This window comes from Mustela lutreola, chromosome 7, assembly GCF_030435805.1.
Source record: "Mustela lutreola isolate mMusLut2 chromosome 7, mMusLut2.pri, whole genome shotgun sequence".
In the NCBI taxonomy this organism is placed as follows: domain Eukaryota; kingdom Metazoa; phylum Chordata; class Mammalia; order Carnivora; family Mustelidae; genus Mustela; species Mustela lutreola.
The window spans coordinates 30272268-30297865 of NC_081296.1; the positions used below are offsets into that span (position 1 = coordinate 30272268).

General features: G+C 67.0%; 15 non-coding genes across 15 annotated transcripts; all 15 read left to right on the forward strand.

Moving 5' to 3' along the window:
- Positions 1 to 1430: 1430 nt before the first annotated feature.
- Positions 1431 to 1511, forward strand: LOC131837612 (small nucleolar RNA SNORD115). The gene has a single exon (XR_009356208.1). It is a non-coding gene; the product is annotated as a small nucleolar RNA SNORD115 (small nucleolar RNA).
- Positions 1512 to 3108: 1597 nt separating this feature from the next.
- LOC131837539 (small nucleolar RNA SNORD115) lies at positions 3109 to 3189 on the forward strand. The gene has a single exon (XR_009356138.1). It is a non-coding gene; the product is annotated as a small nucleolar RNA SNORD115 (small nucleolar RNA).
- Positions 3190 to 4781: 1592 nt separating this feature from the next.
- LOC131837658 (small nucleolar RNA SNORD115) lies at positions 4782 to 4862 on the forward strand. The gene has a single exon (XR_009356253.1). It is a non-coding gene; the product is annotated as a small nucleolar RNA SNORD115 (small nucleolar RNA).
- A 1597-nt stretch (positions 4863 to 6459) lies between these two features.
- LOC131837540 (small nucleolar RNA SNORD115) lies at positions 6460 to 6540 on the forward strand. The gene has a single exon (XR_009356139.1). It is a non-coding gene; the product is annotated as a small nucleolar RNA SNORD115 (small nucleolar RNA).
- Positions 6541 to 8132: 1592 nt separating this feature from the next.
- Positions 8133 to 8213, forward strand: LOC131837659 (small nucleolar RNA SNORD115). Its single transcript, XR_009356254.1, has one exon. It is a non-coding gene; the product is annotated as a small nucleolar RNA SNORD115 (small nucleolar RNA).
- A 1603-nt stretch (positions 8214 to 9816) lies between these two features.
- On the forward strand, positions 9817 to 9897 carry LOC131837633 (small nucleolar RNA SNORD115). Its single transcript, XR_009356229.1, has one exon. It is a non-coding gene; the product is annotated as a small nucleolar RNA SNORD115 (small nucleolar RNA).
- Positions 9898 to 11489: 1592 nt separating this feature from the next.
- Positions 11490 to 11570, forward strand: LOC131837613 (small nucleolar RNA SNORD115). Its single transcript, XR_009356210.1, has one exon. It is a non-coding gene; the product is annotated as a small nucleolar RNA SNORD115 (small nucleolar RNA).
- Positions 11571 to 13167: 1597 nt separating this feature from the next.
- On the forward strand, positions 13168 to 13248 carry LOC131837643 (small nucleolar RNA SNORD115). The gene has a single exon (XR_009356238.1). It is a non-coding gene; the product is annotated as a small nucleolar RNA SNORD115 (small nucleolar RNA).
- A 1590-nt stretch (positions 13249 to 14838) lies between these two features.
- On the forward strand, positions 14839 to 14919 carry LOC131837614 (small nucleolar RNA SNORD115). Its single transcript, XR_009356211.1, has one exon. It is a non-coding gene; the product is annotated as a small nucleolar RNA SNORD115 (small nucleolar RNA).
- A 1596-nt stretch (positions 14920 to 16515) lies between these two features.
- LOC131837534 (small nucleolar RNA SNORD115) lies at positions 16516 to 16596 on the forward strand. The gene has a single exon (XR_009356132.1). It is a non-coding gene; the product is annotated as a small nucleolar RNA SNORD115 (small nucleolar RNA).
- Positions 16597 to 18188: 1592 nt separating this feature from the next.
- LOC131837615 (small nucleolar RNA SNORD115) lies at positions 18189 to 18269 on the forward strand. The gene has a single exon (XR_009356212.1). It is a non-coding gene; the product is annotated as a small nucleolar RNA SNORD115 (small nucleolar RNA).
- Positions 18270 to 19866: 1597 nt separating this feature from the next.
- On the forward strand, positions 19867 to 19947 carry LOC131837535 (small nucleolar RNA SNORD115). The gene has a single exon (XR_009356133.1). It is a non-coding gene; the product is annotated as a small nucleolar RNA SNORD115 (small nucleolar RNA).
- A 1592-nt stretch (positions 19948 to 21539) lies between these two features.
- Positions 21540 to 21620, forward strand: LOC131837616 (small nucleolar RNA SNORD115). Its single transcript, XR_009356213.1, has one exon. It is a non-coding gene; the product is annotated as a small nucleolar RNA SNORD115 (small nucleolar RNA).
- Positions 21621 to 23216: 1596 nt separating this feature from the next.
- LOC131837644 (small nucleolar RNA SNORD115) lies at positions 23217 to 23297 on the forward strand. The gene has a single exon (XR_009356239.1). It is a non-coding gene; the product is annotated as a small nucleolar RNA SNORD115 (small nucleolar RNA).
- Positions 23298 to 24888: 1591 nt separating this feature from the next.
- Positions 24889 to 24969, forward strand: LOC131837617 (small nucleolar RNA SNORD115). The gene has a single exon (XR_009356214.1). It is a non-coding gene; the product is annotated as a small nucleolar RNA SNORD115 (small nucleolar RNA).
- Positions 24970 to 25598: the final 629 nt, after the last annotated feature.

Sequence of the window (25598 nt, forward strand, 5' to 3'; positions counted from 1 at the left end):
ACTCAAGCTGGCCCACCGCCCCAATCCCCTTCCCAGGACAGCTCCCCGGGAGCCAGGGCTTCGCCATCCTCGTCTCCTCGTGTCCTTCGGAGGGCCTGGCCGGCTAGGTCCTCGGTGTGTCGACATGCAGCAGAGGTGAGCGGAAGCCTTGGGCTCGGAGGGAGGCCCGAGACGCCTTGGGAAGCGGGTAGCCCAGCAGTGACTCTGCAGCAGGCCGTGGGCTTGGGGTGGCGGTCCTCGTGGTCCAGACGTCGTGGGCCACCCCGGGAGCGGGTGCGCTTGAGCCATCCCAGGGGCAGGGAACGCGAGCGTGGGGCCGGGTGGCTGGCAAGACCCGGAAAGCGCAGAGTGGCCGCCATAGGATCAGGGGATCCTGAGGCCCCCTGATCCATCTGGGCGTGTCTCGTGGGCCTATGAACGTAGTGGACGTGAGACTTGTGGTCTCAGAAGCTTCTGTGATCTTCTGCCACGGGGTGTTGCTCGAGGCCCGGGACTTGGCTTGTTTCCGCGGGCTGACGAGGCCTGAGCTCCCGCCCCACAGCGCAGACGCCCAAGGCGTTGGAGACCCCACCAGGCTGCTTGCGTAGAGCGCAAGAGGATTCCTTGTGCTCGCGAGACAGCCGGGTTCCACGGGGCTACGGGGCGGAATCTGCTAGGGCCAGGCCCTTGCAGCCATTGGGTCGGAGCCTCTCTCCGGAGGCTCTCAAGCACCGGGGACCGGGTCCTGACGAAGCGGCGCTGCACGGCGAGAGTCGGGTACCTCGCCCAGGGCAGCCGGTGGGTGGTGTGCCTGGCCGTAGTGGTGGACAGCGACCTGGCATTCAGAGCTCGGCCCTGGGGCAGCCGTGGGCCCGAGCCACCTTGGGCTTCCAGGGTAGGGGCTCCGATCCTTGGCTCCCAGGTGGGACCATGGGTGGGTGGACGGCGTCCTGGCCACAACTCCCTGACCGCCCCCCTCGGCTCCCGTGCAAGGGAGACAGCGGAGACACGTAAAAACCCTGTGCTCCGTGCCATGTTCACGGACCGTTCTGCCGACGGTGGTGCTGACACAGGGGCCTAGATCTCCCTTGTTTGGGGATGCCCTGGTAAGGGCAGCTGGGGCCCTGGGCCCTGCTCCGTCGTCTCGCACATCAGCCATGCGTGGGTCGGCCGTATGCCCGGCCCCCACCGGCCAGGACGTTGGGAAAGGTAGCCCTGGGCCGTCCGGCCGGTGCCCCGGACCAGGGCTTTTGGACAGCTGGTCTCTCCGTCTCTCCTCAGAACCGCATCCACAAGCGGGGAGATCGCCCGCACCAGCTCGTCTTGCCTGGCCCGGCCCTGCCCACAGGTCCAATGTCTCAGGACACCGGCTCATGGCGCAGTCCGCCACGCAGCCCCGGTAAGCAGGTTCTGGGGGCGACGCGACCGCACGCATAACCGCCAACCTGCTTGGGTCAATGATGACAACTCAAATGGTCTCGAAGAGCGGTGATGACCTAAAAATCATGCTCAATAGGATTACGCTGAGGCCCAATGCAGGCGTCTGTGCCGGGATCAGCATCCCCCGGAGCCTCGGGGCCCTGGAGGGGCGCTGCCGTTGGCAGCTTGAGGCCAAGAATCCCCCGGGGATCCCTGCTCCTGCCCTGGAAAGCCCGTGCACGTCAGGGGCCCCTCGAGGTGTGGAGGCAGCCCACCCGGCCTAGAGACTGAATCCCCTCCCCTCCCCTGGACAGCTCCCTGGGAGCCATGCCTTAGGAACCCTTGTCTCCTTGTGTCTTGCAGCGGGCCTTGGGCGCCAGGTGGTAGGCGCGGCGTTGGCCACGACAGGTGAGTGGGAGACTCTGGGCCTGGCGGGAGATGGCAGGCGCCATGGGCGTCGTCCGCGAAGCCAGAGTCACGGCACGGGGCTCTGGCTCCACCACTGAGCTACGGGTGGAGGCCCCCGTTGTCCACACAGCGTTGGCTGGCGCGTGATCAGGCTCCCTTGAGCCATCCCAGGTGCAGGGAACGCGAACGTTGGGCCGCGGGAACTGGCCGGGACTGGATCCCGGGGGGATGCCGCCATAGATCCGCGTGGCCCTGAGGCCTCCTTGGACCTCCCTTTGTGTCCTGTGCGCCCGTAGGAGACGGGTTCGGGAGACCCTTGGCGTCAGGGACTTCTGTCCCCCTCAGCGAGTGGCGGTTGCTCGAGCCAACCCCAGCGCATGTTTCTTGGGGCTGGAGCGGGCAGAGCTCCTGTCCTAGGCACCAGACTCCCAAGGAATTTGGGAGCCTGGGAGGCTGCTGAAGTACAGCCCTCGCTGTTTGCTTGGGCTGCCGATGGAGCATGGTTTGGCTGGACGTGGGCAAGAATGGGCGAGCCCCAGGCCACAGCGGGCATTGGGCGAGAGCCTGTCGGGTCAGGCCCCCAGAGGAGGGGCCGCCACATGGGGAAACTCTGGACCCTTTTGCAGGGCGGGCATTGGTCCCCTGCCTCCCGCTGGCGGGAGACCGTGACCCGCGACTCCCTCTCCAGACGTGGACCGTCGGGGCATGTGGGTCAACGTTGGCTGCTAAGGCCAGCACCCGGATGCACGGACGGCAGCCGGGCCAATCTGGGGTTGGCGTCTGCCTGGCCATAAGTTCTGGGGCCGCCCCCGTTGGCTCGGGGCCCGGGAGGCATCGGGGGGGGGGGCACTCGATATCCTAGTGTTCCCGCCCACGTTGTGGGGCCTTTCTTAGCAAGGGGTGGTTCCCACAGGGGCCCTGATCTCCACAGTTTCTGGAGGCCCAGGGATGTACAGCGGCTCCCCAGGGCCCTTTTCCTTGCTTGCGGCGGCTCCGAGCCTTGGGTCGTTCGTTCCTCCACCCGCCTGGCCAGCAGCGGCCAGGGCTTCGGGCGTGACCGATCGTGGCCGCATGGGGCACGAGCCACAGAGCAGGCCGTTCTGACAGCTGGCCTCTCCCTCTGTCCTTAGAACCCCGTCCCCCAGGGAGGATCTCGCCTTGACGACCAAGTCTGGCTTCTCCCAGCCCCGCCCAAAGGGCCCGTGTCTCTGATCGCCGGGGCATGGCGCCGTCCCGTCCGCTCCCTCGGTAAGGAGGGGTGCCGGGTGGGCAGGGACCTCACGCGTCGCCCCCGGCTTGCTTGGGTCAATGATGAGAAATCATATGGTCTCGAAGAGCGATGATGACCTAAAAATCATGCTCAATAGGATTACGCTGAGGCCCAGTGCAGGGGACCGTGCGGGGATCAGCAGCCCCCAGACCCTCGGGGCATTTGAGGGCGCGCTGCTGCAGCTGGGCGCTAGAGGAGAACGAACGCTCGAGCGTCTCCGCGCTTTGGGCCCGGAGCCCAGGCGCCTCTGCGCGTGCCCACGGGGGTGTTCTGGCACTCAAGCTGGACCACCGCCCCAATCCCCTTCCCAGGACAGCTCCCCGGGAGCCAGGGCTTCGCCATCCTCGTCTCCTCGTGTCCTTCGGCGGGCCTGGCCGGCTAGGTCCTCGGTGTGTCGACATGCAGCAGAGGTGAGCGGAAGCCTTGGGCTCGGAGGGAGGCCCGAGTCGCCTTGGGAAGCGGGTAGCCCAGCAGTGACTCTGCAGCAGGCCGTGGGCTTGGGGTGGCGGTCCTCGTGGTCCAGACGTCGTGGGCCACCCCGGGAGCGGGTGCCCTTGAGCCATCCCAGGGGCAGGGAACGCGAGCGTGGGGCCGGGTGGCTGGCAAGACCCGGAAAGCGCAGAGTGGCCGCCATAGGATCAGGGGACCCTGAGTCCCCCTGATCCATCTGGGCGTGTCTCGTGGGCCTACGAACGTAGTGGACGTGAGACTTGTGGTCTCAGAAGCTTCTGTGATCTTCTGCCACGGGGTGTTGCTCGAGGCCCGGGACTTGGCTTGTTTCCGCGGGCTGACGAGGCCTGAGCTCCCGCCCCACAGCGCAGACGCCCAAGGCGTTGGAGACCCCACCAGGCTGCTTGCGAAGAGCGCAAGAGGATTCCTTGTGCTCGCGAGACAGCCGGGTTCCACGGGGCTACGGGGCGGAATCTGCGAGGGCCAGGCCCTTGCAGCCATTGGGTCGGAGCCTCTCTCCGGAGGCTCTCAAGCACCGGGGACCGGGTCCTGACGAAGCGGCGCTGCACGGCGAGAGTCGGGTACCTCGCCCAGGGCAGCCGGTGGGTGGTGTGCCTGGCCGTAGTGGTGGACAGCGACCTGGCATTCAGAGCTCGGCCCTGGGGCAGCCGTGGGCCCGAGCCACCTTGGGCTTCCAGGGTAGGGGCTCCGATCCTTGGCTCCCAGGTGGGACCATGGGTGGGTGGGCGGCGTCCTGGCCAAAAGTCCCTGACCGCCCCCCTCGGCTCCCGTGCAAGGGAGACAGCGGGGACACGTCAAAACCCTGTGCTCCGTGCCATGTTCAAGGACCGTTCTGCCGACGGTGGTGCTGACACAGGGGCCTAGATCTCCCTTGTTTTGGGATGCCCTGGTAAGGGCAGCTGGGGCCCTGGGCCCTGCTCCGTCGTCTCGCACATCAGCCATGCGTGGGTCGGCCGTATGCCCGGCCCCCACCGGCCAGGACGTTGGGAAAGGTAGCCCTCGGCCGTCCGGCCGTTGCCCCGGACCAGGGCTTTTGGACAGCTGGTCTCTCCGTCTCTCCTCAGAACCGCATCCACAAGCGGGGAGAACGCCCGCACCAGCTCGTCTTGCCTGGCCCGGCCCTGCCCACAGGTCCAATGTCTCAGGACCCCGGCCCATGGCGCAGTCCGCCACGCAGCCCCGGTAAGCAGGTTCTGGGGGCAACGCGACCGCACGCATCGCCGCCAACCTCCTTGGGTCAATGATGACAACTCAAATGGTCTCGAAGAGCGGTGGTGACCTAAAAATCATGCTCAATAGGATTACGCTGAGGTCCAATGCAGGCGACTGTGCCGGGATCAGCATCCCCCGGAGCCTCGGGGCCCGGGAGGGGTGCTGCCGTTGGGAGCTTGAGGCCAAGGATCCCCCGGGGATCCCTGCTCCTGCCCTGGAAAGCCCGTGCACGTCAGGGGCCCCTCGAGGTGTGGAGGCAGCCCACCCGGCCTAGAGACTGAATCCCCTCCCCTCCCCTGGACAGCTCCCTGGGAGCCATGCCTTAGGAACCCTTGTCTCCTTGTGTCTTGCAGCGGGCCTTGGGCGCCAGGTGGTAGGCGCGGCGTTGGCCACGACAGGTGAGTGGGAGACTCTGGGCCTGGCGGGAGATGGCAGGCGCCATGGGCGTCGTCCGCGAAGCCAGAGTCACGGCACGGGGCTCTGGCTCCACCACTGAGCTACGGGTGGAGGCCCCCGTTGTCTACACAGCGTTGGCTGGCGCGTGATCAGGCTCCCTTGAGCCATCCCAGGTGCAGGGAACGCGAACGTTGGGCCGCGGGAACTGGCCGGGACTGGATCCCGGGGGGATGCCGCCATAGATCCGCGTGGCCCTGAGGCCTCCTTGGGCCTCCCTTTGTGTCCTCTGCGCCCGTGAGGAGACGGGTTCGGGAGACCCTTGGCGTCAGGGACTTCTGTCCCCCTCAGCGAGTGGCGGTTGCTCGAGCCAACCCCAGTGCATGTTTCTTGGGGCTGGAGCGGGCAGAGCTCCTGCCCTAGGCACCAGACTCCCAAGGACTTTGGGAGCCTGGGAGGCTGCTGAAGTACAGCCCTCGCTGTTTGCTTGGGCTGCCGATGGAGCATGGTTTGGCTGGACATGGGCAAGAATGGGCGAGCCCCAGGCCACAGCGGGCATTGGGCGAGAGCCTGTCGGGTCAGGCCCTCAGAGGAGGGGCCGCCACGCGGGGAGACTCTGGACCCTGTTGCAGGGCGGGCATTGGTCCCCTGCCTCCCGCTGGCGGGAGACCGTGACCCGCGACTCCCTCTCCAGACGTGGACCGTCGGGGCATGTGGGCCAACGTTGGCTGCTAGTGCCAGCGCCCGGATGCACGGACGGCAGCCGGGCCAATCTGGGGTTGGCGTCTGCCTGGCCATAAGTTCTGGGGCCGCCCCCGTTGGCTCGGGGCCGGGAGGCATCGGGGGGGGGGGCACTCGATAACCTAGTGTTCCCGCCCACGTTGTGGGGCCTTTCTTAGCAAGGGGTGGTTCCCACAGGGGCCCTGATCTCCACAGTTTCTGGAGGCCCAGGGATGTACAGCGGCTCCCCAGGGCCCTTTTCCTTGCTTGCGGCGGCTCCGAGCCTTGGGTCGTTCGTTCCTCCACCCGCCTGGCCAGCAGCGGCCAGGGCTTCGGGCGTGACCGATCGTGGCCGCATGGAGCACGAGCCACAGAGCAGGCCGTTCTGACAGCTGGCCTCTCCCTCTGTCCTTAGAACCCCGTCCCCCAGGGAGGATCTCGCCTTGACGACCAAGTCTGGCTTCTCCCAGCCCCGCCCAAAGGGCCCGTGTCTCGGATCGCCGGGGCATGGCGCCGTCCCGACCGCTCCCACGGTAAGGAGGGGTTCCGGGTGGGCAGGGACCTCACGCGTCGCCCCCGGCTTGCTTGGGTCAATGATGAGAAATCATATGGTCTCGAAGAGCGATGATGACCTAAAAATCATGCTCAATAGGATTACGCTGAGGCCCAGTGCAGGGGACCGTGCGGGGATCAGCAGCCCCCAGACCCTCGGGGCATTTGAGGGCGCGCTGCTGCAGCTGGGCGCTAGAGGAGAACGAACGCTCGAGCGTCTCCGCGCGTTGGGCCCGGAGCCCAGGCGCCTCTGCGCGTGCCCACGGGGGTGTTCTGGCACTCAAGCTGGCCCACCGCCCCAATCCCCTTCCCAGGACAGCTCCCCGGGAGCCAGGGCTTCGCCATCCTCGTCTCCTCGTGTCCTTCGGAGGGCCTGGCCGGCTAGGTCCTCGGTGTGTCGACATGCAGCAGAGGTGAGCAGAAGCCTTGGGCTCGGAGGGAGGCCCGAGACGCCTTGGGAAGCGGGTAGCCCAGCAGTGACTCTGCAGCAGGCCGTGGGCTTGGGGTGGCGGTCCTCGTGGTCCAGACGTCGTGGGCCACCCCGGGAGCGGGTGCCCTTGAGCCATCCCAGGGGCAGGGAACGCGAGCGTGGGGCCGGGTGGCTGGCAAGACCCGGAAAGCGCAGAGTGGCCGCCATAGGATCAGGGGACCCTGAGTCCCCCTGATCCATCTGGGCGTGTCTCGTGGGCCTACGAACGTAGTGGACGTGAGACTTGTGGTCTCAGAAGCTTCTGTGATCTTCTGCCACGGGGTGTTGCTCGAGGCCCGGGACTTGGCTTGTTTCCGCGGGCTGACGAGGCCTGAGCTCCCGCCCCACAGCGCAGACGCCCAAGGCGTTGGAGACCCCACCAGGCTGCTTGCGAAGAGCGCAAGAGGATTCCTTGTGCTCGCGAGACAGCCGAGTTCCACGGGGCTACGGGGCGGAATCTGCGAGGGCCAGGCCCTTGCAGCCATTGGGTCGGAGCCTCTCTCCGGAGGCTCTCAAGCACCGGGGACCGGGTCCTGACGAAGCGGCGCTGCACGGCGAGAGTCGGGTACCTCGCCCAGGGCAGCCGGTGGGTGGTGTGCCTGGCCGTAGTGGTGGAAGGCGACCTGGCATTCAGAGCTCGGCCCTGGGGCAGCCGTGGGCCCGAGCCACCTTGGGCTTCCAGGGTAGGGGCTCCGATCCTTGGCTCCCAGGTGGGACCATGGGTGGGTGGGCGGCGTCCTGGCCAAAAGTCCCTGACCGCCCCCCTCGGCTCCCGTGCAAGGGAGACAGCGGGGACACGTCAAAACCCTGTGCTCCGTGCCATGTTCACGGACCGTTCTGCCGACGGTGGTGCTGACACAGGGGCCTAGATCTCCCTTGTTTTGGGATGCCCTGGTAAGGGCAGCTGGGGCCCTGGGCCCTGCTCCGTCGTCTCGCACATCAGCCATGCGTGGGTCGGCCGTATGCCCGGCCCCCACCGGCCAGGACGTTGGGAAAGGTAGCCCTCGGCCGTCCGGCCGTTGCCCCGGACCAGGGCTTTTGGACAGCTGGTCTCTCCGTCTCTCCTCAGAACCGCATCCACAAGCGGGGAGAACGCCCGCACCAGCTCGTCTTGCCTGGCCCGGCCCTGCCCACAGGTCCAATGTCTCAGGACCCCGGCCCATGGCGCAGTCCGCCACGCTGCCCCGGTAAGCAGGTTCTGGGGGCAACGCGACCGCACGCATCGCCGCCAACCTGCTTGGGTCAATGATGACAACTCAAATGGTCTCGAAGAGCGGTGGTGACCTAAAAATCATGCTCAATAGGATTACACTGAGGTCCAATGCAGGCGTCTGTGCCGGGATCAGCATCCCCCGGAGCCTCGGGGCCCGGGAGGGGTGCTGCCGTTGGGAGCTTGAGGCCAAGGATCCCCCGGGGATCCCTGCTCCTGCCCTGGAAAGCCCGTGCACGTCAGGGGCCCCTCGAGGTGTGGAGGCAGCCCACCCGGCCTAGAGACTGAATCCCCTCCCCTCCCCTGGACAGCTCCCTGGGAGCCATGCCTTAGGAACCCTTGTCTCCTTGTGTCTTGCAGCGGGCCTTGGGCGCCAGGTGGTAGGCGCGGCGTTGGCCACGACAGGTGAGTGGGAGACTCTGGGCCTGGCGGGAGATGGCAGGCGCCATGGGCGTCGTCCGCGAAGCCAGAGTCCCGGCACGGGGCTCTGGCTCCACCACTGAGCTACGGGTGGAGGCCCCCGTTGTCCACACAGCGTTGGCTGGAGCGTGATCAGGCTCCCTTGAGCCATCCCAGGTGCAGGGAACGCGAACGTTGGGCCGCGGGAACTGGCCGGGACTGGATCCCGGGGGGATGCCGCCATAGATCCGCGTGGCCCTGAGGCCTCCTTGGACCTCCCTTTGTGTCCTGTGCGCCCGTGAGGAGACGGGTTCGGGAGACCCTTGGCGTCAGGGACTTCTGTCCCCCTCAGCGAGTGGCGGTTGCTCGAGCCAACCCCAGCGCATGTTTCTTGGGGCTGGAGCGGGCAGAGCTCCTGCCCTAGGCACCACACTCCCAAGGACTTTGGGAGCCTGGGAGGCTGCTGAAGTACAGCCCTCGCTGTTTGCTTGGGCTGCCGATGGAGCATGGTTTGGCTGGACATGGGCAAGAATGGGCGAGCCCCAGGCCACAGCGGGCATTGGGCGAGAGCCTGTCGGGTCAGGCCCTCAGAGGAGGGGCCGCCACGCGGGGAGACTCTGGACCCTGTTGCAGGGCGGGCATTGGTCCCCTGCCTCCCGCTGGCGGGAGACCGTGACCCGCGACTCCCTCTCCAGACGTGGACCGTCGGGGAATGTGGGCCAACGTTGGCTGCTAGTGCCAGCGCCCGGATGCACGGACGGCAGCCGGGCCAATCTGGGGTTGGCGTCTGCCTGGCCATAAGTTCTGGGGTTGCCCCCATTGGCTCGGGGCCCGGGAGGCATCGGGGGGGTGGGGGGGGGCACTCGATAACCTAGTGTTCCCGCCCACGTTTGGGGCTTTTCTTAGCAAGGGGTGGTTCCCACAGGGGCCCTTATCTCCACAGTTTCTGGAGGCCCAGGTATGTACAGCGGCTCCCCAGGGCCCTTTTCCTTGCTTGCGGCGGCTCCGAGCCTTGGGTCGTTCGTTCCTCCACCCGCCTGGCCAGCAGCGGCCAGGGCTTCGGGCGTGACCGATCGTGGCCGCATGGGGCACGAGCCACAGAGCAGGCCGTTCTGACAGCTGGCCTCTCCCTCTGTCCTTAGAACCCCGTCCCCCAGGGAGGATCTCGCCTTGACGACCAAGTCTGGCTTCTCCCAGCCCCGCCCAAAGGGCCCGTGTCTCGGATCGCCGGGGCATGGCGCCGTCCTGACCACTCCCTCGGTAAGGAGGGGTTCCGGGTGGGCAGGCACCTCACGCGTCGCCCCCGGCTTGCTTGGGTCAATGATAAGAACTCATATGGTCTCGAAGAGCGATGATGACCTAAAAATCATGCTCAATAGGATTATGCTGAGGCCCAGTGCAGGGGACCGTGCGGGGATCAGCAGCCCCCAGACCCTCGGGGCATTTGAGGGCGCGCTGCTGCAGCTGGGCGCTAGAGGAGAACGAACGCTCGAGCGTCTCCGCGCGTTGGGCCCGGAGCCCAGGCGCCTCTGCACGTGCCCACGGGGGTGTTCTGGCACTCAAGCTGGCCCACCGCCCCAATCCCCTTCCCAGGACAGCTCCCCGGGAGCCAGGGCTTCGCCATCCTCGTCTCCTCGTGTCCTTCGACGGGCCTGGCCGGCTAGGTCCTCGGTGTGTCGACATGCAGCAGAGGTGAGCGGAAGCCTTGGGCTCGGAGGGAGGCCCGAGACGCCTTGGGAAGCGGGTAGCCCAGCAGTGACTCTGCAGCAGGCCGTGGGCTTGGGGTGGCGGTCCTCGTGGTCCAGACTTCGTGGGCCACCCCGGGAGCGGGTGCCCTTGAGCCATCCCAGGGGCAGGGTACGCGAGCGTGGGGCCGGGTGGCTGGCAAGACCCGGAAAGCGCAGAGTGGCCGCCATAGGATCACGGGACCCTGAGGCCCCCTGATCCATCTGGGCGTGTCTCGTGGGCCTACGAACGTAGTGGACGTGAGACTTGTGGTCTCAGAAGCTTCTGTGATCTTCTGCCACGGGGTGTTGCTCGAGGCACGGGACTTGGCCTGTTTCCGCGGGCTGACGAGGCCTGAGCTCCCGCCCCACAGCGCAGACGCCCAAGGCGTTGGAGACCCCACCAGGCTGCTTGCGAAGAGCGCAAGATGATTCCTTGTGCTCGCGAGACAGCCGGGTTCCACGGGACTACGGGGCGGAATCTGCGAGGGCCAGGCCCTTGCAGCCATTGGGTCGGAGCCTCTCTCCGGAGGCTCTCAAGCACCGGGGACCGGGTCCTGACGAAGCGGCGCTGCACGGCGAGAGTCGGGTACCTCGCCCAGGGCAGCCGGTGGGTGGTGTGCCTGGCCGTAGTGGTGGACAGCGACCTGGCATTCCGAGCTCGGCCCTGGGGCAGCCGTGGGCCCGAGCCACCTTGGGCTTCCAGGGTAGGGGCTCCGATCCTTGGCTCCAAGTTGGGACCATGGGTGGGTGGCCGGCGTCCTGGCCAAAAGTCCCTGACCGCCCCCCTCGGCTCCCGTGCAAGGGAGACAGCGGGGACACGTCAAAACCCTGTGCTCCGTGCCATGTTCACGGACCGTTCTGCCGACGGTGGTGCTGACCCAGGGGCCTAAATCTCCCTTGTTTGGGGATGCCCTGGTAAGGGCAGCTGGGGCCCTGGGCCCTGCTCCGTCGTCTCGCACATCAGCCATGCGTGGGTCGGCCGTATGCCCGGCCCCCACCGGCCAGGACGTTGGGAAAGGTAGCCCTCGGCCGTCCGGCCGTTGCCCCGGACCAGGGCTTTTGGACAGCTGGTCTCTCCGTCTCTCCTCAGAACCGCATCCACAAGCGGGGAGAACGCCCGCAACAGCTCGTCTTGCCTGGCCCGGCCCTGCCCACAGGTCCAATGTCTCAGGACCCCGGCCCATGGCGCAGTCCGCCACGCAGCCCCGGTAAGCAGGTTCTGGGGGCGACGCGACCGCACGCATCGCCGCCAACCTGCTTGGGTCAATGATGACAACTCAAATGGTCTCGAAGAGCGGTGATGACCTAAAAATCATGCTCAATAGGATTACGCTGAGGCCCAATGCAGGCGTCTGTGCAGGGATCAGCATCCCCCGGAGCCTCGGGGCCCTGGAGGGGCGCTGCCGTTGGGAGCTTGAGGCCAAGGATCCCCCGGGGATCTCTGCTCCTGCCCTGGAAAGCCCGTGCACGTCAGGGGCCCCTCGAGGTGTGGAGGCAACCCACCCGGCCTAGAGACTGAATCCCCTCCCCTCCCCTGGACAGCTCCCTGGGAGCCATGCCTTAGGAACCCTTGTCTCCTTGTGTCTTGCAGCGGGCCTTGGGCGCCAGGTGGTAGGCGCGGCGTTGGCCACGACAGTTGAGTGGGAGACTCTGGGCCTGGCGGGAGATGGCAGGCGCCATGGGCGTCGTCCGCGAACCCAGAGTCACGGCACGGGGCTCTGGCTCCACCACTGAGCTACGGGTGGAGGCCCCCGTTGTCCACACAGCGTTGGCTGGCGCGTGATCAGGCTCCCTTGAGCCATCCCAGGTGCAGGGAACGCGAACGTTGGGCCGCGGGAACAGGCCGGGACTGGATCCCGGGGGGATGCCGCCATAGATCCGCGTGGCCCTGAGGTCTCCTTGGACCTCCCTTTGTGTCCTGTGCGCCCGTGAAGAGACGGGTTCGGGAGACCCTTGGCGTCAGGGCCTTCTGTCCCCCTCAGCGAGTGGCGGTTCCTCGAGCCAACCCCAGCGCATGTTTCTTGGGGCTGGAGCGGGCAGAGCTCCTGCCCTAGGCACCAGACTCCCAAGGACTTTGGGAGCCTGGGAGGCTGCTGAAGTACAGCCCTCGATGTTTGCTTGGGCTGCCGATGGAGCATGGTTTGGCTGGACATGGACAAGAATGGGCGACCCCAGGCCACAGCGGGCATTGGGCGAGAGCCTGACGGGTCAGGCCCTCAGAGGAGGGGCCGCCACGCGGGGAGACTCTGGACCCTGTTGCAGGGCGGGCATTGGTCCCCTGCCTCCCGCTGGCGGGAGACCGTGACCCGCGACTCCCTCTCCAGACGTGGACCGTCGGGGCATGTGGGCCAACGTTGGCTGCTAGTGCCAGCGCCCGGATGCACGGACGGCAGCCGGGCCAATCTGGGGTTGGCGTCTGCCTGGCCATAAGTTCTGGGGTTGCCCCCGTTGGCTCGGGGCCCGGGAGGCATCGGGGGGGGGGGCACTCGATAACCTAGTGTTCCCGCCCACGTTGTGGGGCTTTTCTTAGCAAGGGGTGGTTCCCACAGGGGCCCTGATCTCCACAGTTTCTGGAGGCCCAGGTATGTACAGCGGCTCCCCAGGGCCCTTTTCCTTGCTTGCGGCGGCTCCGAGCCTTGGTTCGTTCGTTCCTCCACCCGCCTGGCCAGCAGCGGCCAGGGCTTCGGGCGTGACCGATCGTGGCCGCATGGGGCACGAGCCACAGAGCAGGCCGTTCTGACAGCTGGCCTCTCCCTCTGTCCTTAGAACCCCGTCCCCCAGGGAGGATCTCGCCTTGACGACCAAGTCTGGCTTCTCCCAGCCCCGCCCAAAGGGCCCGTGTCTCGGATCGCCGGGGCATGGCGCCGTCCTGACCGCTCCCTCGGTAAGGAGGGGTTCCGGGTGGGCAGGGACCTCACGCGTCGCCCCCGGCTTGCTTGGGTTAATGATGAGAACTCATATGGTCTCGAAGAGCGATGATGACCTAAAAATCATGCTCAATAGGATTATGCTGAGGCCCAGTGCAGGGGACCGTGCGGGGATCAGCAGCCCCCAGACCCTCGCGGCATTTGAGGGCGCGCTGCTGCAGCTGGGCGCTAGAGGAGAACGAACGCTCGAGCGTCTCCGCGCGTTGGGCCCGGAGCACAGGCGCCTCTGCGCGTGCCCACGGGGGTGTTCTGGCACTCAAGCTGGCCCACCGCCCCAATCCCCTTCCCAGGACAGCTCCCCGGGAGCCAGGGCTTCGCCATCCTCGTCTCCTCGTGTCCTTCGACGGGCCTGGCCGGCAAGGTCCTCGGTGTGTCGACATGCAGCAGAGGTGAGCGGAAGCCTTGGGCTCGGAGGGAGGCCCGAGACGCCTTGGGAAGCGGGTAGCCCAGCAGTGACTCTGCAGCAGGCCGTGGGCTTGGGGTGGCGGTCCTCGTGGTCCAGACGTCGTGAGCCACCCCGGGAGCGGGTGCCCTTGAGCCATCCCAGGGGCAGGGAACGCGAGCGTGGGGCCGGGTGGCTGGCAAGACCGGGAAAGCGCAGAGTGGCCGCCATAGGATCAGGGGACCCTGAGGCCCCCTGATCCATCTGGGCGTGTTCGTGGGCCTACGAACGTAGTGGACGTGAGACTTGTGGCCTCAGAAGCTTCTGTGATCTTCTGCCACGGGGTGTTGCTCGAGGCCCGGGACTTGGCTTGTTTCCGCGGGCTGACGAGGCCTGAGCTCCCGCCCACAGCACAGACCCCCAAGGCGGTGGAGACCCCACCAGGCTGCTTGCGAAGAGCGCAAGAGGATTCCTTGTGCTCGCGAGACAGCCGGGTTCTACGGGGCTACGGGGCGGAATCTGCGAGGGCCAGGCCCTTGCAGCCATTGGGTCGGAGCCTCTCTCCGGAGGCTCTCAAGCACCGGGGACCGGGTCCTGACGAAGCGGCGCTGCACGGCGAGAGTCGGGTACCTCGCCCAGGGCAGCCGGTGGGTGGTGTGCCTGGCCGTAGTGGTGGACAGCGACCTGGCATTCCGAGCTCGGCCCTGGGGCAGCCGTGGGCCCGAGCCACCTTGGGCTTCCAGGGTAGGGGCTCCGATCCTTGGCTCCCAGGTGGGACCATGGGTGGGTGGGCGGCGTCCTGGCCACAAGTCCCTGACCGCCCCCCTCGGCTCCCGTGCAAGGGAGACAGCGGGGACACGTCAAAACCCTGTGCTCCGTGCCATGTTCACGGACCGTTCTGCCGACGGTGGTGCTGACCCAGGGGCCTAGATCTCCCTTGTTTGGGGATGCCCTGGTAAGGGAAGCTGGGGCCCTGGGCCCTGCTCCGTCGTCTCGCACATCAGCCATGCGTGGGTCGGCCGTATGCCCGGCCCCCACCGGCCAGGACGTTGGGAAAGGTAGCCCTCGGCCGTCCGGCCGGTGCCCCGGACCAGGGCTTTTGGACAGCTGGTCTCTCCGTCTCTCCTCAGAACCGCATCCACAAACGGGGAGAACGCCCGCACCAGCTCGTCTTGCCTGGCCCGGCCCTGCCCACAGGTCCAATGTCTCAGGACCCCGGCCCATGGCTCAGTCCGCCACGCAGCCCCGGTAAGCAGGTTCTGGGGGCGACGCGACCGCACGCATCGCCGCCAACCTGCTTGGGTCAATGATGACAACTCAAATGGTCTCGAAGAGCGGTGATGACCTAAAAATCATGCTCAATAGGATTACGCTGAGGCCCAATGCAGGCGTCTGTGCCGGGATCAGCATCCCCCGGAGCCTCGGGGCCCTGGAGGGGCGCTGCCGTTGGGAGCTTGAGGCCAAGGATCCCGCGGGGATCCCTGCTCCTGCCCTGGAAAGCCCGTGCACGTCAGGGGCCCCTCGAGGTGTGGAGGCAGCCCACCCGGCCTAAAGACTGAATCCCCTCCCCTCCCCTGGACAGCTCCCTGGGAGCCATGCCTTAGGAACCCTTGTCTCCTTGTGTCTTCCAGCGGGCCTTGGGCGCCAGGTGGTAGGCGCGGCGTTGGCCACGACAGGTGAGTGGGAGACTCTGGGCCTGGCGGGAGATGGCAGACGCCATGGGCGTCGTCCGCGAAGCCAGAGTCACGGCACGGGGCTCTGGCTCAACCACTGAGCTACGGGTGGAGGCCCCCGTTGTCCACACAGCGTTGGCTGGCGCGTGATCAGGCTCCCTTGAGCCATCCCATGTGCAGGGAACGCGAACGTTGGGCCGCGGCATCAGGCCGGGACTGGATCCCGGGGGGATGCCGCCATAGATCCGCGTGGCCCTGAGGCCTCCTTGGACCTCCCTTTGTGTCCTGTGTGCCCGTGAGGAGACGGGTTCGGGAGACCCTTGGCGTCAGGGACCTCTGTCCCCCTCAGCGAGTGGCGGTTGCTCGAGCCAACCCCAGTGCATGTTTTTGGGTCTGGAGCGGGCAGAGCTCCTACCCTAGGCACCAGACTCCCAAGGACTTTGGGAGCCTGGGAGGCTGCTGAAGTACAGCCCTCGATGTTTGCTTGGGCTGCCGATGGAGCATGGTTTGGCTTGACGTGGGCAAGAATGGGCGAGCCCCAGGCCACAGCAGGCATTGGGCGAGAGCCTGTCGGGCCAGGCCCGCAGAGGAGGGGCCGCCACGCGGGGAGACTCTGGACCCTGTTGCAAGGCGGGCATTGGTCCCCTGCCTCCCGCTGGCGGGACACCGTGACCCGCGACTCCCTCTCCAGACGTGGACCGTCGGGGCATGTGGGCCAACGTTGGCAGTTAGTGCCAGCGCCCGGATGCACGGACGGCAGCCGGGCCAATCTGGGGTTGGCGTCTGCCTGGCCATAAGTTCTGGGGCCGCCCCCGTTGGCTCGGGGCCCGGGAGGCATCGGGGGGGGGGGCACTCGATAACCTAGTGTTCCCGCCCACGTTGTGGGGCCTCTCTTAGCAAGGGGTGGTTCCCACAGGGGCCCTGATCTCCACAGTTTCTGGAGGCCCAGGGATGTACAGCGGCTCCCCAGGGCCCTTTTCCTTGCTTGCGGCGGCTCCGAGCCTTGCGTCGTTCGTTCCTCCACCCGCCTGGCCAGCAGCGGCCAGGGCTTCGGGCGTGACAGATCGTGGCCGCATGGGGCACGAGCCACAGAGCAGGCCGTTCTGACAGCTGGCCTCTCCCTCTGTCCTTAGAACTCCGTCCCCCAGGGAGGATCTCGCCTTGACGACCAAGTCTGGCTTCTCCCAGCCCCGCCCAAAGGGCCCGTGTCTCGGATCGCCGGGGCATGGCGCCCTCCCGACCGCTCCCTCGGTAAGGAGGGGTTCCGGTGGGCAGGGACCTCACGCGTCGCCCCCGGCTTGCTTGGGTCAATGATGAGAACTCATATGGTCTCGAAGAGCGATGATGACCTAAAAATCATGCTCAATAGGATTACGCTGAGGCCCAGTGCAGGGGACCGTGTGGGGATCAGCAGCCGCCGGACCCTCGGGGCATTTGAGGGCGCGCTGCTGCAGCTGGGCGCTAGAGGAGAACGAACGCTCGAGCGTCTCCGCGCGTTGGGCCCGGGGCCCAGGCGCCTCTGCGCGTGCCCACGGGGGTGTTCTGGCACTCAAGCTGGCCCACCGCCCCAATCCCCTTCCCAGGACAGCTCCCCGGGAGCCAGGGCTTCGCCATCCTCGTCTCCTCGTGTCCTTCGGCGGGCCTGGCCGGCTAGGTCCTCGGTGTGTCGACATGCAGCAGAGGTGAGCGGAAGCCTTGGGCTCGGAGGGAGGCCCGAGACGCCTTGGGAAGCGGGTAGCCCAGCAGTGACTCTACAGCAGGCCGTGGGCTTGGGGTGGCGGTCCTCGTGGTCCAGACGTCGTGGGCCACCCCGGGAGCGGGTGCCCTTGAGCCATCCCATGGGCAGGGAACGCGAGCGTGGGGCCGGGTGGCTGGCAAGACCCGGAAAGCGCAGAGTGGCCGCCATAGGATCAGGGGACCCTGAGTCCCCCTGATCCATCTGGGCGTGTCTCGTGGGCCTACGAACGTAGTGGACGTGAGACTTGTGGTCTCAGAAGCTTCTGTGATCTTCTGCCACGGGGTGTTGCTCGAGGCCCGGGACTTGGCTTGTTTCCGCGGGCTGACGAGGCCTGAGCTCCCGCCCCACAGCGCAGACGCCCAAGGCGTTGGAGACCCCACCAGGCTGCTTGCGAAGAGCGCAAGAGGATTCCTTGTGCTCGCGAGTCAGCCGTGTTCCACGGGGCTACGGGGCGGAATTTGCGAGGGCCAGGCCCTTGCAGCCATTGGGTCGGAGCCTCTCTCCGGAGGCTCTCAAGCACCGGGGACCGGGTCCTGACGAAGCGGCGCTGCACGGCGAGAGTCGGGTACCTCGCCCAGGGCAGCCGGTGGGTGGTGTGCCTGGCCGTAGTGGTGGACAGTGACCTGGCATTCAGAGCTCGGCCCTGGGGCAGCAGTGGGTTCGAGCCACCTTGGGCTTCCAGGGTAGGGGCTCCGATCCTTGGCTCCCAGGTGGGACCATGGGTGGGTGGGCGGCGTCCTGGCCACAAGTCCCTGACCGCCCCCCTCGGCTCCCGTGCAAGGGAGACAGCGGGGACACGTCAAAACCCTGTGCTCCGTGCCATGTTCACGGACCGTTCTGCCGACGGTGGTGCTTTCCCAGGGGCCTAGATCTCCCTTGTTTGGGGATGCCCTGGTAAGGGCAGCTGGGGCCCTGGGCCCTGTTCCGTCATCTCGCATATCAGCCATGCGTGGGTCGGCCGTATGCCCGGCCCCCACCGGCCAGGACGCTGGGAAAGGTAGCCCTCGGCCGTCCGGCCGGTGCCCCGGACCAGGGCTTTTGGACAGCTGGTCTCTCCGTCTCTCCTCAGAACCGCATCCACAAGTGGGGAGAACGCCCGCACCACCTCGTCTTGCCTGGCCCGGCCCTGCCCACAGGTCCAATGTCTCAGGACCCCGGCCCATGGCGCAGTCCGCCACGCAGCCCCGGTAAGCAGGTTCTGGGGGCGACGCGACCGCACGCATCGCCGCCAACCTGCTTGGGTCAATGATGACAACTCAAATGGTCTCGAAGAGCGGTGATGACCTAAAAATCATGCTCAATAGGATTACGCTGAGGCCCAATGCAGGCGTCTGTGCCGGGATCAGCATCCCCCGGAGCCTCGGGGCCCTGGAGGGGCGCTGCCGTTGGGAGCTTGAGGCCAAGGATCCCCCGGGGATCCCTGCTCCTGCCCTGGAAAGCCCGTGCACGTCAGGGGCCCCTCGAGGTGTGGAGGCAGCCCACCCGGCCTAGAGACTGAATCCCCTCCCCTCCCCTGGACAGCTCCCTGGGAGCCATGCCTTAGGAACCCTTGTCTCCTTGTGTCTTGCAGCGGGCCTTGGGCGCCAGGTGGTAGGCGCGGCGTTGGCCACGACAGGTGAGTGGGAGACTCTGGGCCTGGCGGGAGATGGCAGGCGCCAAGGGCGTCGTCCGCGAAGCCAGAGTCACGGCACGGGGCTCTGGCTCCACCACTGAGCTACGGGTGGAGGCCCCCGTTGTCCACACAGCGTTGGCTGGCGCGTGATCAGGCTCCCTTGAGCCATCCCAGGTGCAGGGAACGCGAACGTTGGGCCGCGGGAACAGGCCGGGACTGGATCCCGGGGGGATGCCGCCATAGATCCGCGTGGCCCTGAGGTCTCCTTGGACCTCCCTTTGTGTCCTGTTCGCCCGTGAGGAGACGGGTTCGGGAGACCCTTGGCGTCAGGGCCTTCTGTCCCCCTCAGCGAGTGGCGGTTCCTCGAGCCAACCCCAGCGCATGTTTCTTGGGGCTGGAGCGGGCAGAGCTCCTGCCCTAGGCACCAGACTCCCAAGGACTTTGGGAGCCTGGGAGGCTGCTGAAGTACAGCCCTCGATGTTTGCTTGAGCTGCCGATGGAGCATGGTTTGGCTGGACATGGACAAGAATGGGCGACCCCAGGCCACAGCGGGCATTGGGCGAGAGCCTGTCGGGTCAGGCCCTCAGAGGAGGGGCCGCCACGCGGGGAGACTCTGGACCCTGTTGCAGGGCGGGCATTGGTCCCCTGCCTCCCGCTGGCGGGAGACCGTGACCCGCGACTCCCTCTCCAGACGTGGACCGTCGGGGCATGTGGGCCAACGTTGGCTGCTAGTGCCAGCGCCCGGATGCACGGACGGCAGTCGGGCCAATCTGGGTTTGGCGTCTGCCTGGCCATAAGTTCTGGGGTTGCCCCCGTTGGCTCGGGGCCCGGGAGGCATCGGGGGGGGGGGGCACTCGATAACCTAGTGTTCCCGCCCACGTTGTGGGGCTTTTCTTAGCAAGGGGTGGTTCCCACAGGGGCCCTGATCTCCACAGTTTCTGGAGGCCCAGGTATGTACAGCGGCTCCCCAGGGCCCTTTTCCTTGCTTGCGGCGGCTCCGAGCCTTGGGTCGTTCGTTCCTCTACCCGCCTGGCCAGCAGCGGCCAGGGCTTCGGGCGTGACCGATCGTGGCCGCATGGGGCACGAGCCACAGAGCAGGCCGTTCTGACAGCTGGCCTCTCCCTCTGTCCTTAGAACTCCGTCCCCCAGGGAGGATCTCGCCTTGACGACCAAGTCTGGCTTCTCTCAGCCCCGCCCAAAGGGCCCGTGTCTCGGATCGCCGGGGCATGGCGCCGTCCCGACCGCTCCCTCGGTAAGGAGGGGTTCCGGTGGGCAGGGACCTCACGCGTCGCCCCCGGCTTGCTTGGGTCAATGATGAGAACTCATATGGTCTCGAAGAGCGATGATGACCTAAAAATCATGCTCAATAGGATTACGCTGAGGCCCAGTGCAGGGGACCGTGCGGGGATCAGCAGCCCCCGGACCCTCGGGGCATTTGAGGGCGCGCTGCTGCAGCTGGGCGCTAGAGGAGAACGAACGCTCGAGCGTCTCCGCGCGTTGGGCCCGGGGCCCAGGCGCCTCTGCGCGTGCCCACGGGGGTGTTTTGGCACTCAAGCTGGCCCACCGCCCCAATCCCCTTCCCAGGACAGCTCCCCGGGAGCCAGGGCTTCGCCATCCTCGTCTCCTCGTGTCCTTCGGCGGGCCTGGCCGGCTAGGTCCTCGGTGTGTCGACATGCAGCAGAGGTGAGCGGAAGCCTTGGGCTCGGAGGGAGGCCCGAGACGCCTTGGGAAGCGGGTAGCCCAGCAGTGACTCTGCAGCAGGCCGTGGGCTTGGGGTGGCGGTCCTCGTGGTCCAGACGTCGTGGGCCACCCCGGGAGCGGGTGCCCTTGAGCCATCCCATGGGCAGGGAACGCGAGCGTGGGGCCGGGTGGCTGGCAAGACCCGGAAAGCGCAGAGTGGCCGCCATAGGATCAGGGGACCCTGAGTCCCCCTGATCCATCTGGGCGTGTCTCGTGGGCCTACGAACGTAGTGGACGTGAGACTTGTGGTCTCAGAAGCTTCTGTGATCTTCTGCCACGGGGTGTTGCTCGAGGCCCGGGACTTGGCCTGTTTCCGCGGGCTGACGAGGCCTGAGCTCCCGCCCCACAGCGCAGACGCCCAAGGCGTTGGAGACCCCACCAGGCTGCTTGCGAAGAGCGCAAGAGGATTCCTTGTGCTCGCGAGACAGCCGGGTTCCACGGGGCTACGGGGCGGAATCTGCGAGGGCCAGGCCCTTGCAGCCATTGGGTCGGAGCCTCTCTCCGGAGGCTCTCAAGCACCGGGGACCGGGTCCTGACGAAGCGGCGCTGCACGGCGAGAGTCGGGTACCTCGCCCAGGGCAGCCGGTGTGTGGTGTGCCTGGCCGTAGTGGTGGACAGTGACCTGGCATTCAGAGCTCGGCCCTGGGGCAGCAGTGGGCCCGAGCCACCTTGGGCTTCCAGGGTAGGGGCTCCGATCCTTGGCTCCCAGGTGGGACCATGGGTGGGTGGGCGGCGTCCTGGCCACAAGTCCCTGACCGCCCCCCTCGGCTCCCGTGCAAGGGAGACAGCGGGGACACGTCAAAACCCTGTGCTCCGTGCCATGTTCACGGACCGTTCTGCCGACGGTGGTGCTGACCCAGGGGCCTAAATCTCCCTTGTTTGGGGATGCCCTGGTAAGGGCAGCTGGGGCCCTGGGCCCTGCTCCGTCGTCTCGCACATCAGCCATGCGTGGGTCGGCCGTATGCCCGGCCCCCACCGGCCAGGACGTTGGGAAAGGTAGCCCTCGGCCGTCCGGCCGGTGCCCCGGACCAGGGCTTTTGGACAGCTGGTCTCTCCGTCTCTCCTCAGAACCGCATCCACAAGCGGGGAGAACGCCCGCAACAGCTCGTCTTGCCTGGCCCGGCCCTGCCCACAGGTCCAATGTCTCAGGACCCCGGCCCATGGCGCAGTCCGCCACGCAGCCCCGGTAAGCAGGTTCTGGGGGCGACGCGACCGCACGCATCGCCGCCAACCTGCTTGGGTCAATGATGACAACTCAAATGGTCTCGAAGAGCGGTGATGACCTAAAAATCATGCTCAATAGGATTACGCTGAGGCCCAATGCAGGCGTCTGTGCCGGGATCAGCATCCCCCGGAGCCTCGGGGCCCTGGAGGGGCGCTGCCGTTGGGAGCTTGAGGCCAAGGATCCCCCGGGGATCTCTGCTCCTGCCCTGGAAAGCCCGTGCACGTCAGGGGCCCCTCGAGGTGTGGAGGCAGCCCACCCGGCCTAGAGACTGAATCCCCTCCCCTCCCCTGGACAGCTCCCTGGGAGCCATGCCTTAGGAACCCTTGTCTCCTTGTGTCTTGCAGCGGGCCTTGGGCGCCAGGTGGTAGGCGCGGCGTTGGCCACGACAGGTGAGTGGGAGACTCTGGGCCTGGCGGGAGATGGCAGGCGCCAAGGGCGTCGTCCGCGAAGCCAGAGTCACGGCACGGGGCTCTGGCTCCACCACTGAGCTACGGGTGGAGGCCCCCGTTGTCCACACAGCGTTGGCTGGCGCGTGATCAGGCTCCCTTGAGCCATCCCAGGTGCAGGGAACGCGAACGTTGGGCCGCGGGAACAGGCCGGGACTGGATCCCGGGGGGATGCCGCCATAGATCCGCGTGGCCCTGAGGTCTCCTTGGACCTCCCTTTGTGTCCTGTGCGCCCGTGAGGAGACGGGTTCGGGAGACCCTTGGCGTCAGGGCCTTCTGTCCCCCTCAGCGAGTGGCGGTTCCTCGAGCCAACCCCAGCGCATGTTTCTTGGGGCTGGAGCGGGCAGAGCTCCTGCCCTAGGCACCAGACTCCCAAGGACTTTGGGAGCCTGGGAGGCTGCTGAAGTACAGCCCTAGATGTTTGCTTGGGCTGCCGATGGAGCATGGTTTGGCTGGACATGGACAAGAATGGGCGACCCCAGGCCACAGCGGGCATTGGGCGAGAGCCTGACGGGTCAGGCCCTCAGAGGAGGGGCCGCCACGCGGGGAGACTCTGGACCCTGTTGCAGGGCGGGCATTGGTCCCCTGCCTCCCGCTGGCGGGAGACCGTGACCCGCGACTCCCTCTCCAGACGTGGACCGTCGGGGCATGTGGGCCAACGTTGGCTGCTAGTGCCAGCGCCCGGATGCACGGACGGCAGCCGGGCCAATCTGGGGTTGGCGTCTGCCTGGCCATAAGTTGTGGGGTTGCCCCCGTTGGCTCGGGGCCCGGGAGGCATCGGGGGGGGGGCACTCGATAACCTAGTGTTCCCGCCCACGTTGTGGGGCTTTTCTTAGCAAGGGGTGGTTCCCACAGGGGCCCTGATCTCCACAGTTTCTGGAGGCCCAGGTATGTACAGCGGCTCCCCAGGGCCCTTTTCCTTGCTTGCGGCGGCTCCGAGCCTTGGGTCGTTCGTTCCTCCACCCGCCTGGCCAGCAGCGGCCAGGGCTTCGGGCGTGACCGATCGTGGCCGCATGGGGCACGAGCCACAGAGCAGGCCGTTCTGACAGCTGGCCTCTCCCTCTGTCCTTAGAACCCCGTCCCCCAGGGAGGATCTCGCCTTGACGACCAAGTCTGGCTTCTCCCAGCCCCGCCCAAAGGGCCCGTGTCTCGGATCGCCGGGGCATGGCGCCGTCCTGACCGCTCCCTCGGTAAGGAGGGGTTCCGGGTGGGCAGGGACCTCACGCGTCGCCCCCGGCTTGCTTGGGTTAATGATGAGAACTCATATGGTCTCGAAGAGCGATGATGACCTAAAAATCATGCTCAATAGGATTATGCTGAGGCCCAGTGCAGGGGACCGTGCGGGGATCAGCAGCCCCCAGACCCTCGGGGCATTTGAGGGCGCGCTGCTGCAGCTGGGCGCTAGAGGAGAACGAACGCTCGAGTGTCTCCGCGCGTTGGGCCCGGAGCCCAGGCGCCTCTGCGCGTGCCCACGGGGGTGTTCTGGCACTCAAGCTGGCCCACCGCCCCAATCCCCTTCCCAGGACAGCTCCCCGGGAGCCAGGGCTTCGCCATCCTCGTCTCCTCGTGTCCTTCGACGGGCCTGGCCGGCTAGGTCCTCGGTGTGTCGACATGCAGCAGAGGTGAGCGGAAGCCTTGGGCTCGGAGGGAGGCCCGAGACGCCTTGGGAAGCGGGTAGCCCAGCAGTGACTCTGCAGCAGGCCGTGGGCTTGGGGTGGCGGTCCTCGTGGTCCAGACGTCGTGAGCCACCCCGGGAGCGGGTGCCCTTGAGCCATCCCAGGGGCAGGGAACGCGAGCGTGGGGCCGGGTGGCTGGCAAGACCCGGAAAGCGCAGAGTGGCCGCCATAGGATCAGGGGACCCTGAGGCCCCCTGATCCATCTGGGCGTGTTCGTGGGCCTACGAACGTAGTGGACGTGAGACTTGTGGCCTCAGAAGCTTCTGTGATCTTCTGCCACGGGGTGTTGCTCGAGGCCCGGGACTTGGCTTGTTTCCGCGGGCTGACGAGGCCTGAGCTCCCGCCCCACAGCGCAGACGCCCAAGGCGGTGGAGACCCCACCAGGCTGCTTGCGAAGAGCGCAAGAGGATTCCTTGTGCTCGCGAGACAGCCGGGTTCTACGGGGCTACGGGGCGGAATCTGCGAGGGCCAGGCCCTTGCAGCCATTGGGTCGGAGCCTCTCTCCGGAGGCTCTCAAGCACCGGGGACCGGGTCCTGACGAAGCGGCGCTGCACGGCGAGAGTCGGGTACCTCGCCCAGGGCAGCCGGTGGGTGGTGTGCCTGGCCGTAGTGGTGGACAGCGACCTGGCATTCCGAGCTCGGCCCTGGGGCAGCCGTGGGCCCGAGCCACCTTGGGCTTCCAGGGTAGGGGCTCCGATCCTTGGCTCCCAGGTGGGACCATGGGTGGGTGGGCGGCGTCCTGGCCACAAGTCCCTGACCGCCCCCCTCGGCTCCCGTGCAAGGGAGACAGCGGGGACACGTCAAAACCCTGTGCTCCGTGCCATGTTCACGGACCGTTCTGCCGACGGTGGTGCTGACCCAGGGGCCTAGATCTCCCTTGTTTGGGGATGCCCTGGTAAGGGAAGCTGGGGCCCTGGGCCCTGCTCCGTCGTCTCGCACATCAGCCATGCGTGGGTCGGCCGTATGCCCGGCCCCCACCGGCCAGGACGTTGGGAAAGGTAGCCCTCGGCCGTCCGGCCGGTGCCCCGGACCAGGGCTTTTGGACAGCTGGTCTCTCCGTCTCTCCTCAGAACCGCATCCACAAGCGGGGAGAACGCCCGCACCAGCTCGTCTTGCCTGGCCCGGCCCTGCCCACAGGTCCAATGTCTCAGGACCCCGGCCCATGGCGCAGTCCGCCACGCAGCCCCGGTAAGCAGGTTCTGGGGGCGACGCGACCGCACGCATCGCCGCCAACCTGCTTGGGTCAATGATGACAACTCAAATGGTCTCGAAGAGCGGTGATGACCTAAAAATCATGCTCAATAGGATTACGCTGAGGCCCAATGCAGGCGTCTGTGCCGTGATCAGCATCCCCCGGAGCCTCGGGGCCCTGGAGGGGCGCTGCCGTTGGCAGCTTGAGGCCAAGGATCCCCCGGGGATCCCTGCTCCTGCCCTGGAAAGCCCGTGCACGTCAGGGGCCCCTCGAGGTGTGGAGGCAGCCCACCCGGCCTAGAGACTGAATCCCCTCCCCTCCCCTGGACAGCTCCCTGGGAGCCATGCCTTAGGAACCCTTGTCTCCTTGTGTCTTGCAGCGGGCCTTGGGCGCCAGGTGGTAGGCGCGGCGTTGGCCACGACAGGTGAGTGGGAGACTCTGGGCCTGGCGGGAGATGGCAGACGCCATGGGCGTCGTCCGCGAAGCCAGAGTCACGGCACGGGGCTCTGGCTCCACCACTGAGCTACGGGTGGAGGCCCCCGTTGTCCACACAGCGTTGGCTGGAGCGTGATCAGGCTCCCTTGAGCCATCCCAGGTGCAGGGAACGCGAACGTTGGGCCGCGGGAACTGGCCGGGACTGGATCCCGGGTGGATGCCGCCATAGATCCGCGTGGCCCTGAGGCCTCCTTGGACCTCCCTTTGTGTCCTGTGCGCCCGTGAGGAGACGGGTTCGGGAGACCCTTGGCGTCAGGGACTTC